This window comes from Ornithorhynchus anatinus, chromosome 2 (genome assembly GCF_004115215.2).
Source record: "Ornithorhynchus anatinus isolate Pmale09 chromosome 2, mOrnAna1.pri.v4, whole genome shotgun sequence".
Taxonomy (NCBI): domain Eukaryota; kingdom Metazoa; phylum Chordata; class Mammalia; order Monotremata; family Ornithorhynchidae; genus Ornithorhynchus; species Ornithorhynchus anatinus.
The window spans coordinates 125,469,781-125,487,876 of record NC_041729.1 but is presented as its reverse complement, the minus strand read 5'-3'; the positions used below and the strand labels follow the sequence as shown (position 1 = coordinate 125,487,876).

The window sequence follows — 18,096 nt, the reverse complement described above, 5'->3', positions numbered from 1 at the left end:
TTTACAAGCTCGTTTTGTGGCTTAGTTGTCATGTGACTACTTTTTTCAGCCACATTTTAAAATTTTATAGACTTCTCTTTTTTGTATTTATTTTTCTCAGATCATCCAAATTTTAAAACTTGTTCCTCTCTTTTTCACTTCCATTTTGCCTTTTCATTAGTAGGTTAAATTTCTTTTAGTATTTCTATTCATTTCCATTTTTATTTTAATGCAAAGAAGGCACTTTTTTCACTTTCATATTTTTCACTTTTCTTTAAACAAATGGTATTTGTTCAGTGCTTTCTATGTTCCAGGCACTGTGTTAAGCACTGAGGTAGATACCACCTAACTAGGTTGGACAAAGTCCCTGTTCCACATGGAGATCTACAGTCTTAATCCTCATTTTACAGATGAGGTAACTGAGGTACAGAGAAGTAAAATGACTTGCCTATAATCACAGAGCCGATATGTCATGGAGCAGGATTAGAACCCAGGTCCTTCAGGACTCCCAGGCTCTCTATCCACTAGGCTTTTGTTCAATAATGTGCTTGTTATTCCACACTATTTTTTGATTTGACCTTTCAACTTTATTGTACTTCACTCTCTTGCTCAGCTTCTCAGATGTAATGGGGAATTCTCTTAGCAAGAATCTCTATTTTAAAAATATGGAAGTGGAATCACAGAGAAATTAAGTGACTTGCCCAAGATCACAGAGCAAGCAAATAATGGAGCCAGGATTAGAACCCAAATTCACTGATTCCCAAACCTAGGGCAGTTTTCCAATTGATCAAGGTTACACTGACTCTTCTTTCTATCTTTCAAATTGCTAGCTAAAATATCCAGAGAAGGAACCGTGCCTACACCAAGCTGCCACTAGACAAAAGATTTATGAAAGTGGTGAAAGGTTAGAGGAGGAAAAGTGAAGCAGGGAACACAAGACAGAGTATTTGCTCCTTTGGGTCCAGAAAGGAGAAATGCCACACTAGTTTTGGGGACAACAGCAGTAATTGTAGATATAATAGCATTTATTGAGAGTCCACTGGGTGCACTGCACTGTACTAGGAGTAATTTAATTTCCAAAAACCATTACTTTGAAGTACAATATTTTTTGAAGTAGAATATGAATCTTGGCAACCCTGAGACCAACGAGGTAGAGATAGTTATTTGAAAGTAGAAAAATATTTTAATTAGAAAGTATACACATAATAAATTGAATTGGACAAGAATTGTACTACTATATTTCTTCAAATTTCTTCAAAATTGATTGGTAGTGTGGAAAGAAATGAAACAAACTAACCAGAAAGTCTCTAGAAAGGTTTTCCAAAAATACCTGTAACAAGTGTTCTACAATAACGTTAAATTTCCTAAATGGATTTTAAAGAACTCTTTCTTCTTATCTAATCCATCAGTGGTATTTGAGACCTTACTCTATACAGAGTGCTTGGGAGAGCTGGCAGATATGATAACTGTCCTCAAGATGATAAACATATCTTTCTGACAGTGATTTTTCCCTCTACAGTTTTTTGGACAGTTTCCCTATGCTGATTTTTTTGGTTATGTTTTCATTCAGTCATTTTTATTGAGTGCTTACCATGTGCAGAGTATGTGCTTGGGAAAGTACAGTACAATAAACAGACACATTCCTTGCTCAAAATGAGCTTACAGTCTAAAGGAGTTGGGGGGTGGAGGACAGACATAGTACAAATGAATAAATTACAGATATATACATAAGTGCTAAGGGACTGGGAGGAAGGAAAAACAAAGGGAGCAAGTCAGGGAGATGCAGAAGGGGATGGGAGAAGAGAAAAGGGGGGCCTAGTCTGGGAAGGCCTCGTTTAGGAGATCAATAAGACTTTGAAGAAGGGGAGAGTAATTATCAGATTTGAGGAGGGAAGGTGTTCCAGTCCAGAGGCAGGATGTTGGCTAGGAGTTGGCAGTGAAACAGGTGAGATAGAGGCACAGTGGAAAGGTTAGGACTAGAGGAGCAAAGTGTGCTGGCTTCATTGTAGAAGGAGAGTAGTGAGATGAGGTAGGAGGGGGCAGGGTGGTGGAGTGCTTATAGCCAGTGGTGAGAAATGTTTTTGATACTGAGGTGGATAGGCAACCACTGGAGTTTCTGGAGGAGCCTGAATGTTTTTGTAGAAAACTGATCTGGGCAGCAGATTGGAATATGGAATGCAGTGGTTAGAGACAGGAGGCTGTGAGGTCAACAAAGAGGCTGATGCAGAAATCCAGGAAGGATAGGATGAGTGCTTGTATTAGTGCGGTATCAGTTTGGATGGAGAGGAAAAGGTAGATTTTAACACTGTTGTGAAGGTAGGACCTCATTTACTAATGGATTGAATATGTGGGTTGAATGAGAGAGAGGACTTATCCTAGATGTGCTTGAGAGACAGGAAGGAAGGTGGTGGCAACTACAGTGATGGTAAAGTCAGGGGGAGGATAGGGTTTGGGTGGGAAGATAAAATTTATTTTTGGACATGTTAAGTTGAGATGATGGGAGGATATTCAAATAAAGATGTCTTGAAGGCAAGAGGAAATGTGAGCCTGCAGAGAGGGAAAGATTTGGGTATCATCCACCTAGAGGTAGTAGTTGAAGCCATGGCAAAGAATCAATTTTCCAAGGGAGGGAGTGTAAATGGAGAATAGAAGGGAACACAGAACTGGACCTTGAGGGATCCTCACAGTTAGGGGGTGGGAGGAAGAGAAAGAGACTGCAAAGGAGATTGAGACCATATGTCCAGAGAGAAAATAGGAGAATCAGGAAAGGACAGAGTCAGTGAATCCAAGTTTGAACAATATTTCCAGAAGTGCTCCACTGTGTCAAAGACAGGTGAAAGGTTGATGAGGATTAGGATAGAGTAGAGGCCCTTGGATTTGGCAAGAAAGACCTCAGTGGTGACCTTTGAAAGGGAGTGTCTGTGGAGTGAAGGGGACAGAAACCAAGTTGGAGAGGGTCAAAGAGAGAATTGGAGGAGAGGAATTTAAGACAGCAAGTGCAGATTACTTATTAAAGAAGTTTAGAGAGGAATGGTAGAAAGGAAATAGATAACTGGAGGGAGCCATGGGATCAAGGGAAAGTTATTTTAGGATGGGGAGACATGGGCATGTTTGAAAGTGGGGGGAAGAAGCCATTGGAGAGCAAACAGTTAAAGATGGCTGTTGAGGGAGGGAAGAAGGTAGAAGGTGAGAGTTTTGATAAGGTACGAAGGAATGGGGTCAGATGTGCAGATGGAGGAGGTGGATTGAGAGGGGGCAGGCAATTTCCTCTAGAGATATTGCTGGTCAAGATGGGAGAGTTGAAGAGGAGGCTGGAAGGGGGAAGAACTGGGGAGGAATTGGAGAGGGGTGGGGGCAATTTTAGGGAGCTCATACCTGATGATATTAATTTTCTCAATAAAGTAGGTGGCCTGATCATTGTGGTTAAGGGATGGGGGAGGTGGAGAGACAGGGGACCTGAGGAGGGAGTTAAATGTCTGGAAGAACTGGCGAGGGTGATGGGCAAGGGTGTCGATAAGGGTGAAGAAATAGTTTTGCCAGGCAGAAGAGAGGACAAAGCATGCAAGGACAAACTTGAAAAGGACAAAGATGGCCTGATAATTAGATTTGTTTCAACAGTGCCTTGAGGCTGGAGCACAAGAGCAAAGGAAGTGGGCTGTGCAGGAGATACAGGGTTGTGGGTTAGTGATACAAGATCAACAAAGGTATAGAGAAACAAGTGAGTTGAATTCAGTAGAGAGGGTGGTGTTGAGAATGCCCATTTGGTCATCAAGGGAGGGTAGTTTGTGCATGATGACTTAAAAAAATTGACTGGGGTCAAAGGATCTGAGGTCTCTATGGGAATGGCACAGATTTATTACTAGGAAGTGTATGGGAGAGGAGACAAATGAGGAGATTGTGGTCAGAGGGATTTCAGAGTTGGTGAGAGTAGAAATTTTGCAGTGAATAGAAATGATGAGATCGAGTGTGTGTCCATGTTGGTGAGTGTTGCAGATAGGGTGGAGCAGGAGGTCAGAGGAGTTGAGGAGTGATAGAAGGCGGTCAGCAGAGAGCCATCAGGAACCTCTATGTGGATATTGAAGTCCCCAAGGATCGATGTGGGTATGCAGAAAGAGAGAAGGAATGTGTAAAGGGGATTAAAATGGTTAAAGAAACTGAAGGTAGGATCTTAGGGTTGGTAGTAGAGTACTAGAATCTAGAGTAAGTGGTACAGGCTGATGATATGAGCTTCAAAGGAAGGGAAGGAAAGGGATGGCAGTATTGTTTATTCATAAATCTGTAATCCTGATTCATTTGCAAACATCTTTTCCTTGGCCTATTTGCCAATTGACTACTTTTTCAGTCTATTTTTTACATTTTTGCTTTATCTTGCAGAATTTTTTTATGTGTATTTTTTGGCAAATATTTTTTCTGAGATCATCTAAATTTCAAATCTTGTTTTTTCACTCTATGACTTGTATTTTTATCTTTTATTTCTAGGTTAAATCTCCATTAATTGTTCTAATTTTTATGTTTGTTTTCTCTTGGTTTTTCTTCTAATGCATTCCAGACATTTGTTTCCTTCTTACTTTTGTACCTTTCTTCAATAATGTTCTTGTTATCCCACACTTATTTTTAGATTTTCCCTTTTGCCTTTCTAGTATCTTAATTTTCTTCCTAAATTGTCAGATGAAATGAAGATTTTTATTAATAAGAATACTCTGAGAAAATTGTATTTGTCTAGAATGGTGCTCTTGGGATCCTCAGTTACTCCTTTCCTTTTCTTGATTTTTGTCTGGCCCTTGTTACCAACTTGGACTTTTCCATTCAATCTCTTCATTTCCATTTGTATTTTCCACTTTTCCCCATTACCCACTTCACTGCTCCCTTTCTGTAGTTGGCCTTCCTCTAAATTGTAGCAGGAACATTAGCTATGGGGATGAGTGGTATAATTTCAACAGCTCCTCTAAGATAAGTCACAAAGCTGCCACAATTTCTCAATACTTTATCCATTGTTCAGGTGGTACTGGCCTAGTGATAAGGTGGTGGAACCAGGGAAAAGGGAAATGGAACAGTCCATGATTCCGAAGTGGATTTTTGTTATTTTCTCCAGAATTTGGGAGAAAAAAGTGTGTTATATATCAAATAAAAATTGTTGGCTTCCCTCTGGCCTGGAACTTTCTCTTCTTTATATCTGAAAGACCTGCATTGTCCCCAGCTTCAAAGTCCTTCTAAAGTCACATCTCCAAGAGACCTTTCCTGACTAAGTCCTCATTTCCCCTATCTCCCCTCCCTTCTGAATCACCAGGCATTTGTAAGACATGAAGCTGAGGCCATGTGGAATTGAGAATTTGTGGGGTAAGGGAAGGAAATGGTTTGTTATGATCCAGGGTCTAAATACATTTTTGTATTTTTTTCCTCAGTATCTAGTACAGTGAGAGTCTAAGCATAGTCAATACTCAGGAAATGCTGTTTTTACCAATAAAAACTGCTTTTTCCAGGTCACCACAGTTCCAGCCTGGCCCAGCAGCACGTTGGCCAATAGACTCAGGATCAATCAGTTTTAAAGCTTGTCTGAAATAATTTGTCTCCAATAGTTCTCCAAGGCCACAACAGAGCCACCTCTAGGTTGCATGATGTGTGTGTGCTAGTAGACAGAGCATGGTGTGGGTGTTAGTGGACCTGGATTCTAATCCAGGTGCTGCAGGGAGACTGATGTGTGTTACCTTGGGCAAGTCACTTAATTTCTCTGTCCCTCAGTTATCTCACTGAGATTAAAATGTAATATGGAGATTATACTCACTCTTACGTGTACTGTGAATTTAATATGGGACAGCGATTGTATCCAACCTGATTAACTTAACTAATTAATGTTGGTATTTGTTAAGTGCTTACTATGTGCTGAGCACTGTTCTGTGCTGGGGTAGACACAGGGGAATCAGCTTGTCCCACGTGGGGCTCACAGTCTTAATCCCCATTTTACAGATAAGGTAAATGAGGCACCGAGAAGTTAAGTGACTTGCCCAAAGTCACACAGCTGACAAGTGGCCGAGCCAGGATTCGAACCCATGACCTCTGACTCCAAAGCCCATGCTCTTTCCACTGAACCACACTACTTCTCAATACCCCATGCTTAGATCAGAGCTTTGCATATAGTTAGACTTAAATATGATAATGATTAGAAAAATAATAGTGACAATAATTGACAATTCTCTTATCTCTTAATTTTCATATTGTGTTATTCTGAGCCAGGGAAAGTAGGCATTGTACAATACTCAAAATCTTGAATTCCTTCCCTGATGACCTCGGGAGACATTCCCTCCCTGGTGACTTTGGGCGCTTCTCCTCATTATAGGCAAAAAAGTGTCTACTAATTCCATTACATTAAACACTCCCAAGTCTACAGTAAAATGCTCTGCATACAGTAAGCATGCCACAAAAACTACTGATGATGATGATGATAAAATAACCATTAGGCAAAATAGTTTCAAAATGTACTGATTGCTTCTTCGCCTTAAGGACTTCCTAATGTTCTCATTCCCTGGTGTCTCACAAGGGGGGAGGGGGTTGGGGCTGTCTCCAATCTACTTTCTAACCCTAACCCCTCTTCCTATGTCTCTGACCCCATTCCATTTCCCAGGCTTGGGAGTCATAGATTTGGGCTCTAATACCATCTCCACCCCTTTCTGTGAGCTGTGGCAAGTCACTTAACTTCCCTGCCTCTTTTCTTTTTGGCATCTGTTAAGCTCCCACAGTGTGCCAAGCCTTGTAATAAACACTGGAGTAGAAAAAAATACTTAACTTAGTTGTTGTGCATGTTCATGGATGTGTATATTGAGGCATAGATAGCTTAAGTGACTTCCCTAAAGTCACAAAGTCAGTAGTGGAGCTGGGTTTGGAACCCAGGTTTTCTGACTCCCAGTCTTGGGTCCTTTCCAGTAGGTGCCTTTGCCTTTTAGGATGAACTGGGGATTATCTACCTGTTCTCTCTCCCACTCTTACTATGAGTCCCATGTGGGATCAGGATCATATCCCACTATTGTGGCAAACCCCAAGTTCATACCAAACTGGACATTTCTGGACCAGGGAAGCCTTGGTAACACATAGAAAATTCAAATCACACCTCTGATCACTCAGGTTACTGTGGAAAGTTTTTTTACTTAGTTTTACCAACGTGCAGGAGAATGATACACACACTTACTGACTCGACTCCACCAAGGATCCATTACCAGTCTGTGGTCAAGGAAGCCCGTTCTGCCAATGCTTCTTCTTTCTGCTTCCAAGTTCTGCTGCTTTCGAGTGTTGCCCTCCGCTGCTTGCTTCTTCGGTTCTTGCTTCTCTCTGTTGCTTCTGCTTCAGGTGCTTCCCATTGCTTCTCTGTGTGCCCCTCCGCATACCTCCTCACGATTCAAAGCAACCACCTTTTGTCTGCCTTAGGCATTACAGCTATGTCTCTACATAGCAGTCATTGATTAGTCCAGGCCCCTTATCAGGGAAAGCAGGGAGAGAAGGCCATGCCTCCCTCCATGCTCCACCCCCAAAGTCCCGCAATCACCTGACTGAGGTAGAGCCCATCAGTACCTTCATCAGTCACTTTCTTCTTGTTCACAGAATCACTAACAGTCATTAAGTAATGCAGCTTGTTGTGGGCTCACCACATCTTCACCAACCATGTGTCTCCAAGGGGTTGTCCAATGTGGATTTGTTGGGAAGGTGGTAAGGAGGTACGGAAAGATAAGAATATGATTAGTGCAGATAAAGGAAAGGGTAGGTTCACTGTTCATCTCACCCAATTATCTTGTATCTACCACACACTTAATCACAGTCCTTAGCACATTGTAAGCATAAAGCAAATATTGCAATCATTATCAATGATTGCCTTCTCTCAAATGTCTCCTTTACCTCTGCTTCATATGCAGTCATGTCTTCCCCCTCCAGCTGCATAGTCCCATCTTTCCAGTAGTAGAGATCAGTAGGTTTCATGCCCTTAAGAGTGGCCTAAGAAAGTAAAACACAAGCATGTGGCATGTCTCTGCCTACAAGGGAGCTTACATTCTAATAGGAAAGACATTCACAGAATTATGTAAAAACACAAAAATTTCTCTGCTCCCATTCCTTCCCAGAGTTTCTCAGCTGGAGAATTTGAGCACACAAGTTCTGGTTGTCCAAATCCCATGGCAATAGTTAGGGTCAGGGGCCAATTTGCTGCTGAGGCCTAAAATGCTGACAGATGGAGAGGGGGCCTGCTGGATTGGCATATGTTTAAAATTAAACAGTTTTCAAAACATGCAAATTGCAAGAGGAGGGCTGGCATATTACTTTCAATGAAATGCTGGAGGCCATAAAACACCAACCATCTGGCCACTGCTTAATACCTTTAAGCATGATGAGCGGCTCACAGAAATCATGAGGTCTGGTCATCTACTGAGAAGGTCCCAGAAATTTGAAAGTGGGGAGACTTTTTTCACTGGATACAAAGCAAGACAAAGGGAAAGTATATCCTTAAGAAGAAACACTATTGAATGCCTAGACAGGCTGTCCTTCACTGTGAAATACCAAGCACCAGAGCCTCTTCCATGCAGTGGAGGAAGTGGAGGAGGCTGCCAATGCATAAGAAAATTAAATCTGCCGAAGAAGATTTTGGGGGATTGAAGGGAGGTGTATTTTCTGGACATTCATTTGTTTTTATGTGATTGCTCTATTTATGATTGTATTAATGTTCTTTCTATGATTTACTTAATTTCTGGCAATTTAGGTTTTTGAGAGCATTGAATGTATGTGTTACAGAAATTCTCACTACATTTTCTGAAGTGATTTGGGGTGTTATTAATTTCACTGATATTGTCCTGAGGTGCAGATAAAGGCACCCCTGTGCATGTTTGTTTGTGGTAGGACAGACTACAAGCATGAATGAAGCATAGTTCCTTCCCCTTTATCCTGGTTCAGAATTAATCCTCTGTCTCCTTCCCTTTATTCAACACCTCCTCTGCCCTTCAAATAAAATTCATAAATTCACATTTTGAAAAAAATTCAAAGTCCTTTCCTATGGAAAAAAGTCATTTTAGAAGTCCCCCACTAGTTTGTAAAGTAAATGGAATCAGATCAATAAATAAATTGATGGTATTTATTGATCACTTACTGTATTCAGAGCACTGCACTAAGCACTTGGGAAAGTAAAATGCAGTTAGTAGATACAATCTATGCCTACAAGGAGTTTACAATCTAGTCTGAGAGACAGACAAAATAAATTACAGATGTGGAAAGCAAAGTGCTAGATATTATGAATCCAAGTTCTTAGGTTAGCAAAGGGAAAATAGTTTGCAGAAATGAGAAGTTAGAGGGATGAGGCTTACTGAAGATTTGATTTTAGTAGGGCTTTCAAGATGAGGGACTGGAACTCCCAGGTAGATCTATCTGTGCCTCAAAAAGAACCCAGGAGTTCTGATGGGAGATGGAGAAGCAGAGAGCAAGAGAAGACGAGACATAAACAGTTTATATTTTACAGTGATACACAGACAAAAGAAAGAGTCAGAAAATGTTTCTGAAATGTTTCAAATTCAGTATCTTTCCCCAGGAATAGAGAAGACCCGCCGCCACCACCATTGCCTCTGATGCTATAGCTGAACCATACCTGCCACCACGAACAGGGAGGAGGAGTCTTTTCCATAAATCCCATGGCAGGCCTGTCTCTTCTGTCTGCTCCATCTTCAGGTCTGTTTCTGCATACTTACATCAGTTCTATGATCATCTTACCTGCTTCAGAAAATAGACAGATATTCCACTCAACAGATCCTGTTTACAGGAATCATTTGGAGGTTGCAGCTCATGAGTATATTGTTAATCAACTCTTCCTCCAAACGGATGGAGAACAATCAGAGAAGAGGGTCTAGGGACGATCATAATCCAATCAAATATAGCTTGGTCATGTGCATCTGTAGCATGTATTTAAAATGATGGTTGTCCTTCCACTTTCCCTCTAGTGCTGGCTTAGTTGGTTTTCTTCATTCATTCTCCCTATCACCTTTCTCATTTAATTCCCTCCTTGCTTCTGTAACTTAACCCTTCAGAACTTTTTCCACTAATTTCCTTTCAAGTGCAAGGAGCCAGGGCAGGCAAGAAGGCAGGTAATGTTGTCAACTTGAATATGGTTTTCTCCCCTTTCTTCTCACCTCTTGCTGGTTCCCGTGTCTTTGATCTGATTTAATAGGGTCTGATTGCAGGTATGCACCAGTCAGCCATTTCTCTGCCTCTTCACCTAGGCTTTGCTCTATTAGTAACTGCTTCTACAGGGATTTCAGGAAAATTTTTCAGTCAATTTATTGTGTTCCTATTTTTATAAGGTTTCTTTTTACTTTCAGCCTGGCTGAGATTGAATAACTGCCTTTTGTGCCCTGAGAGAGTTGAGATATATGCAATTCTTTCACCAGGGACAGCCCAGCAAATTCCACTTGTTGTCACTTTGGCTCCAAGGAAAGCAAATCTGTAAATACCAATTGCCAAGGTCACACTTGCCAGTCAATTTAAATCTTACTGAAAACTCATTAATAGCTTTTTAAACAGCTTTTCTCTCTTTTTTGCTCCACCTTTATTCCTGACTCAGCTCCACCCTTCCATTCTAACCTTCCTTAATTAAGTGATTAATTCATTCATTCTTTCCTTCCTGTTTCATCAATAGAGGTATAAGTGTATCTTGTAATTAGTGAAGACTGAAGAATATTAAATTTTATTTTGGTTTATGGAGATGTTTGGGGAGGAGTATGGCCAAGTGGAAAACAGGGGCTCAAGAGTTCTGGGTTCTAATCTCATTTCTGCCATAGCTGCTGGGAGACCTTGGGCAAATCACTTAACTTCTCTGTGTTTCAGTACCCTCACCTCCAAAATGGGGATTCAATATCTGTTCTTGCTCCTACTTAGACTGTGAACCCCTTGTAAGACATGATTTATGGTAAATCTACCTCAGTGCTAAGTATTGTGCTTGCTTGGCACATAGTAAGTACTTAAATACCGCAATTATTATTGTTATTAAAGAGTTGGGTGCAGGGAGCAGTCCAAATTAGGGAGGGATACCTGGGAGTTCTCTCTGCTGGCTGGGCTCCATTTACCACGTGTTTCCAAGGGATTGTCCACTGTGGATTTGTTGGGAAGATGGTAAGGAAGTATGGAAAGATATGAATACGATTAGTGCAGATAAAGGAAAGGGTATGTTCACTGTTCATATGGCTCCCCACAACTTCCCCACTGGTCCTGTGCTATATTGCCTTCGATATGGAGGGTGAGAGCATGTGGCAAACTGATCCAAAATCTCATCAGTGAGAGAGAAATATGAGGTAGTGGGTAGAGCACGGGCCTGGGAGTCAGAAGGTCATGGGTTCTAATCCTGGCTCTGCCACTTGTCTGTTGTGTGACCTTGGGCAAGTCACGTAACTTCTCTGTGCCTCAGTTACCTTATCTGTAAAATGGGGATCGAGACCGTGAGCCCCACTAGGGACAGGGAATATGTCCAACCCGATTTCCTTGTGAGTGTTGCAAGTCCCCTCCCCCCTTCCCCCATCCCAACCAGGACCTTTTTGGTCTGGGTAGCCTCAATTTGTTCATTCAATCACATTTATTGAGTTCTTACTGTATAGAGAGCACTGTATTATGGGCTTGGAAAGTACAATTTGGCAACAGATACAGATAATCCCTAACCAACGAGCTTACAGGGTGGAAGAAGGAAGACTGACAACAAAACAAAACAAAGCAAGTGGACAGGCATCAATAGCATCAGTTTAAATAAATGGAATGATATATACACACATCATTAATAATAAATAGAATAATAAATATGTACATGTATACACAAGTGTTGTGGGGTGGGGACGGGAGTAGACCAGAGGGTGGAAGTCAGGGCAATGGGGAGGGGAGGAGGAGCAGAGGAAAATGGGGGGCTCAGTTGGGGAAGTTCTCCTGGAAGAGGTGAGCTCTCAGTTGTGTTTTGAAGGGTGGAAGTGTGCTAGCCTGGCGGATGTGAGGAGGGAGGGCATTCCAGGTCAGAGGTAGGACGTGGGCAAGGAGTCGATGGCAGGACAGGTGAGACCGAGGCCCACTGGATTAGCGGCAGCGGAGCAGAGTGCTTGGACTGGGCTGCAGAAGGAAAGAAGGGAGGTGAGGTAGGAAGGGGCAACGTGATGAGCTTTGAAGACAATACTGAGGAGTTCTTGCTTGATTCAAAGGTTGATAGGCACCACTGGAGATTTTTGAGGGGGCCATCCAGTGAGAGAGGATATTTTGTAATTAGGGAACCAATTCCCTTATGCATTTCTCTTTGACCGTGGGGATAGTCCTCTACCATGGCCTAATTCACTCCCATAAATAGGGAAGGTTACAGGTTAACTCTTCAAGAGATGGTAGACAGATGATGGGAAGTGTTTCCACTCTATTAGCTAGAAAGGAAATGTGTGATTGTAATGTTGAAACCCTCTTGAACCCTTGCATGCTGTGCCCATGAAAATACAGTATTACCCTGTTCTTGTCCCCATGCTTTTTGAGATCAGCATCTCTCAATTAATCAATTCATTGAGCACTTAACTTTATGCAGAGCACTCTACCAAGCTCTTGGGTGAGTACAACAGAGATGGCAGACACGTTCACTGCCCACAAGAAGCTTACAGTCCAGAGGGGGGAAAACATTAATATATATTATTTGATATGTAATTTCTAGATATGTACATAAGTGCTGTGGGGCTGGGTGGGGGAGTAAATGCCAAATGCACAAAGTCACAGACCCAAGTGTATAGATGATGCCGGTGGGGGTGGGGGAGTGGAGTGTAGGGAGAAAAGCAGAGGGGGAGAGAGGTGGGGAAATGAGGATTTAAATCTGGAAAGGCCTCTTGGAGAAAATGCTTTGTAGATGGGGAGAGGGGTGATCTGGCATTGTGGAGGAAGAGGGTGTTCCAGGTCAGAGGGAGGACGTAGGAAAGGGGTTGGTGATGAGATAGATGAGATCTGGGAACAGTAAGCAAGCCGGCACTAGAGATTGGAAGCATATGTGTTGAGGGGGTGGTAAGAGATAATTGAGTGCTTTAAAGCCAGTAGTAAGGAGTTTGTTTGATGGGGAGATGGATGGGCAACCACTGGATGTTCTTTAGGAGTGTGGAAACAAGGACTGAATGGTCATGACACGTAGAAGAGCCAACCACACCACTGATCATCAAGATTACTGTGAGAAGTTTTTAACAATGTCTAAGGGAGTGACACACACACACTCCTCACTCCACTCTACCAAGGATCCAAGTGTCTTCTGGTCAAGGGAGCCCATTCTGCCAGTGCTTCTTCTTTCTGTTTCCAAGGGCTGCTGCCTTCTGCTGCTTTTGAGTGCTGCTCTCCTGCTGCTCTAATGCTTGCTTCTGCTCCAGGTGCTTCCCTCTACTCCTCTGCGTACCTCCTGTGTGACCTTTGCTCTCTGTGTGATTCAAAACAACCTCCTTTTATCTGCATTAGGCATTGCAGCTGTGGTCTATGTAACAGTCATTGATTGGTCCAGCCCGTTACTGGGTAGAATAGGAAGAGAAGGCCGCACTTCTCTCCATGTTCTGTCCCCACAGGCCAGCAATCACCTGTTTCAGGTAGAGCCCATCATTGGCTTCACCAGTCTTTTCTTTGTTCTTCATTGTTGTTAGCAGGATCACAAACAGTCACTAGTAAAGCGACTTGCTGCGGGTCACCACAGTATCCACCACAGTGTACGGTGGCTGGCACATAGTAAGGGCTGAACATATATCATAATTATTATTGTTGTTATCACTCTGCTCTGACCCGACTCAGATCATCCCTGTTCCACTCTTTGGAAAACATCAGGAATGACAGACAAAACCAGCAGGTCAGGGAAAAGGGCAAAGTTGGAAATGGCATGAGATTTCCTCCTACAGTTTTTGAGGCAAGAAAGGGAGCCAAAGTTTTCTGCCCATCAAGCCACAAAGGGGCCAAAGGGAAAGCTAAGATGGTGACTACTGCTTGTCCTCTGCTGGCAGGATTCAATTTCCATACTGTGGGATCCATGGGGTTCCCATCATCTACACTGTGCTGCAGGGATAGTATGAGTTATTCCACTCCCACTCCCACCCTGGCTTTCTTAAGAGATGTCCAACAAGGATGAGATAGCGGATAAAGGAGCAAGGCAGAGCTGTGAAGGAGAGAGGGATATTTCATGACAATCTCATCTTATGGTTTCAATTTTGTACAAAATAGATGGTCAGGTTATCAGGAGTGAGTGGGGGACATGAGGGTTTCAAGAGGGTTCTTAAATTCTGCAGTAGGTGAGACAAATGGACATAAGCATCAATAAGAGAAGTAGTGTTGTTGAGTGGAGGAGAGGGCAGTGTGACAGTAGGTAAGAATGACTCAGTTCCGGATTTCCATCTAGAGTGAAGGAAGCATATTATGCTGATAATAATAGTGATAGTATCAGTAGTTGTCATTGTCATCATAGTAGTAATAGTAGCATTGGTAGCAGGAAAGGTAGTATTGAGCACCCACTTAATTGTGTAAGAACAAAATTTAAAAATGACATGTACCCTATCCATACGGAATTTACACTTAAATGGAGGAGACAAACATAAAAGAATTTTCAAGAAGAATTTCAATAAATAATTGAGTGTGCAACTGAATAGACAATTACAGGAGTACTGAGGAAGGGTATAAATAAATTCATAAACGCTAAAATTTATGCAAGACTGAGCTCCTCATCTTCCTTCCCAAGCCCGGTCCTCTCCCAGATTTCCCTATCACCGTGGATGGTACGACCATCCTTCCCGTCTCTCAGGCCCGCAATCTCGGTGTCATCTTTGACTCGTCTCTCTCGTTCACCCCACACATCCGATCCGTTACCAAAGACCTGCCGGTCTCACCTTTACAATATCGCCAAGATCTGCCCTTTCCTCTCCACCCAAACGGCTACCTTACTGCTACAGGCTCTCGTTATATCCTGGCTAGATTACTGTGTCAACCTTCTCTCTGATCTCCCTTCCTCCTCTCTAGGCCCACTCCAGTCTATTCTTCACTCCGCTGCCCGGCTCATCTTCCTGCAGAAACGACCTGTGCATATCACTCCCCTTCTTAAACACCTCCAGTGGTTGCCTATCAACCTCTGCTCCAAACAAAAACTCCTCACTCTAGGCTTCAAGGTTCTCCATCACCTTGCCCCTTCCTACCTCTCCTCCATTCTCTCTTTCTACTGCCCATCCCGCACGCTCCGCTCCTCTGCCGCCCACCTCTTCACCATCCCTTGGTCTCGCCTATCCCGCCGTCGACCCCTGAGTCACGTTCTCCCGCGGTTCTGGAATGCCCTCCCTCCTCACCTCAGACAATCTAATTCTCTTCCCCTCTTCAAATCCCTACTTAAAACTCACCTCCTCCAAGAGGCCTTCCCAGACTGAGCTCCCCCCTTTTTCCCTCTGCTCCCTCTACCCCCCCTTACCTCTCCACAGCTAAACCCTCTTCTCCCCCCTTTCCCTCTCCTCCTCCCCCTCTCCCGTCCCACCCCCTCAGCACTGTACATGTCTGCTCAACTGTATATATCTTCATCACCCTATTTATTTTGTTTATTTTGTTTAATGAGATGTACATCACCCTGGTTCTATTTAGTTGCCATTGTTTTTGTGAGTTCTTCTTCCCCTTGACTCTATTTATTGCCATTGTTCTTGTCTGCCTGTCTCCCCCTATTAGACTGTAAGCCCGTCAAATGTCAGGGACTGTCTCTACCTGTTGCCGACTTGTACATTCCAAGTGCTTAGTACAGTGCTCTGCACATAGTAAGCGCTCAATAAATACCATTGAATGAATGAATGAATGAATAAAATTGGCTAATGGTTTTATACACTATACATGACATTCTGAAAAATGAGTCTGGGGCTAGGGATCAGTGGTATGGGTTTGTTGGAGGGACAAGGGGGCAAGGAAGTTGAGTTTGACTGGGAGGGTGATGTTGAGGATGTCTTTTTGTGCATCAGAAAGAAGAGTTGGGTAGTAGTTCAAAATGGGGCATGATGGCTTGGAGTAGATCAAGAGACTGCAAGTACTGTGAGGGAAGAAGGATTGTGGCAGACAAGACAGGAGAAGAGGTTGTGGTTTGAGAGAGGAAATTCAAGTTGGTGAAGTTACGGATTACACAATGACTAGTAGTGATGAAATCCAACGTGTATCCAAATAAATGCTTGTGGGAACATTCATTCATTCATTCAATAGTATTTATTGAGTGCTTACCATGTGCAGAGCACTGTACTAAGTGCTTGGAATGTACAATTCACCTACAGATAGAGACCATCCCTGCCCAATAACGGGCTTACAGTCTAAACGGGGGAGACAGACAGCAAAGCAAAACAGAACAAAACAAAACATCAACAAGCTGGAAGCAGGAGGTTGCCGGAGTTAAGGAGTAAGAGGAAGCAGATAAATGTGAGGTCATGAGGAGCATCCAAATGAATGTTGGGACCTAATGTCTGCCCAATCACTGTTTGGAACGTAGTAGTAGATTAGATATAAGGATGGGGATTGGGATATGAGTCGAGTGGTTTAGTTGTTGCCAGAATCATAGACAAGAAAAGTCAATTTTTCCATTGATTTTTGGCAGTTAATTGGAGAATAGATCATTTCAGAGTTAAAGGTGTTTTCAGGGAAAACAAGGCATCATTAAATGCACTGTCTGTTTCTGTTACCCTTCACTTTCTTACAGGTTAATCAACGCTTATGTAATTGAAAATCACCTGGAAAAAAACAACAAAAAATCTGGCAAGAGGTGAGAATGAATCAGCCCCCACCAGTTATCTGATAAAAAGAAAACACCATTGACATGGGATTTTCATGCAAGTTGTACCTGTAATGAGCATTGAAAAACTGCAAACACTGTGGCATAGTCTACTTTGCTATGACTTGCCACAACAAGTGTATTCATTTGGATTATCTAGTTTTTCTTTTTTACCCAAATTTGAAATTTTTCCAAGTCACATTATGTAGAGGAAACAGATAATGTTTCGGGTGGATTAAAGACTGAAAGGCACACAATGTTTTAGAAGACATATGGTGGGAAAAGACAGATCCATTAAAAAAGGAGTTGAATAAAAAAGAATTCCTGTAAAGCTGAGTCTGATAGTTAATACTGAAGAAACTGAATTCAAGAAAGTCCCCCAAAGAACAAAAGGGAGCATTTACTTCATAGTTGTATATGTTGAAAATCATGAAGGAAACAATGAGTAAGAGTCTAACTTGCCCCTGTCCTTTCTGAAAAAAAGACTAATTTTATATAAAACCAAATTTACCTGTAGGTGTTGGTAGCCTTGTTGTAGCTGGGCCATACATCTGTTTTATAGACTACTAAATTATTTACTACTGAATTTTAAAATAAGAACATGCTGCAAAATTCCATTAATATTTTATGAAGTCCCTTTGAATTTCATAATATCAAAACACATGTGCTACAGCTTTGTGGATAGCACTGCTGATCATTCATGAACAGTCTTTCCTTTTCTAGGACATTTGGCCATTCAGTTTCGTCCTCCTAGCAATACACAATACACATTAGGCTTTAAATTATAGGTCATTGTAGAGGTTGAGTTGTTTTGGCTACTAATTATTTCTCTTCCTGATGTAGTTACTCTGTCACAGATTATCATTGCTGTATTTCCAACATCTACAAACTTGACATGAATATGAAATGTTCAACAGAATGACAATTCCTAAACCATGATTTATATTCTAAAATATACACAACCACCACTCTGAATCCCCTCTCAGGTTTGCACCTGGAGAGTTTCCATTCATTCATTCATTCAATTGTATTTATTGAGCGCTTAATGTGTGCAAAGCACTGTACTAAGCACTTGGAAAGTACAATTTGCCAACACATAGAGACAATCCCTACCCAACAACGGGCTCACAGTCTAGAAGGGGGAGACAGACAGCAAAACAAAACAAGTAGACAAGCATCAATAACATCAAAATAGATAGAATTGGAGATATATACACATCATTAATAAAATGAATAGAATAATTAATATACACAAATTCTATCAGTCTTGACTATGGGATGGAAAGTCAAGCAAAGCATATCCATTCCATTCCTAGCTTGGCCAGTGGTTCCCAAATGGAAGGCCATCCACTACAGGT

The 18,096-nt window shown here is 42.1% G+C and overlaps 1 long non-coding RNA gene across 1 annotated transcript; it reads left to right on the top strand.

Annotated features, from left to right (window-relative positions):
* Positions 1 to 2,252: 2,252 nt before the first annotated feature.
* Positions 2,253 to 17,035, top strand: LOC103170864. Its single transcript, XR_486444.2, has 3 exons — positions 2,253 to 2,295; positions 9,533 to 9,669; positions 16,667 to 17,035. It is a non-coding gene; the product is annotated as an uncharacterized LOC103170864 (long non-coding RNA).
* Positions 17,036 to 18,096: the final 1,061 nt, after the last annotated feature.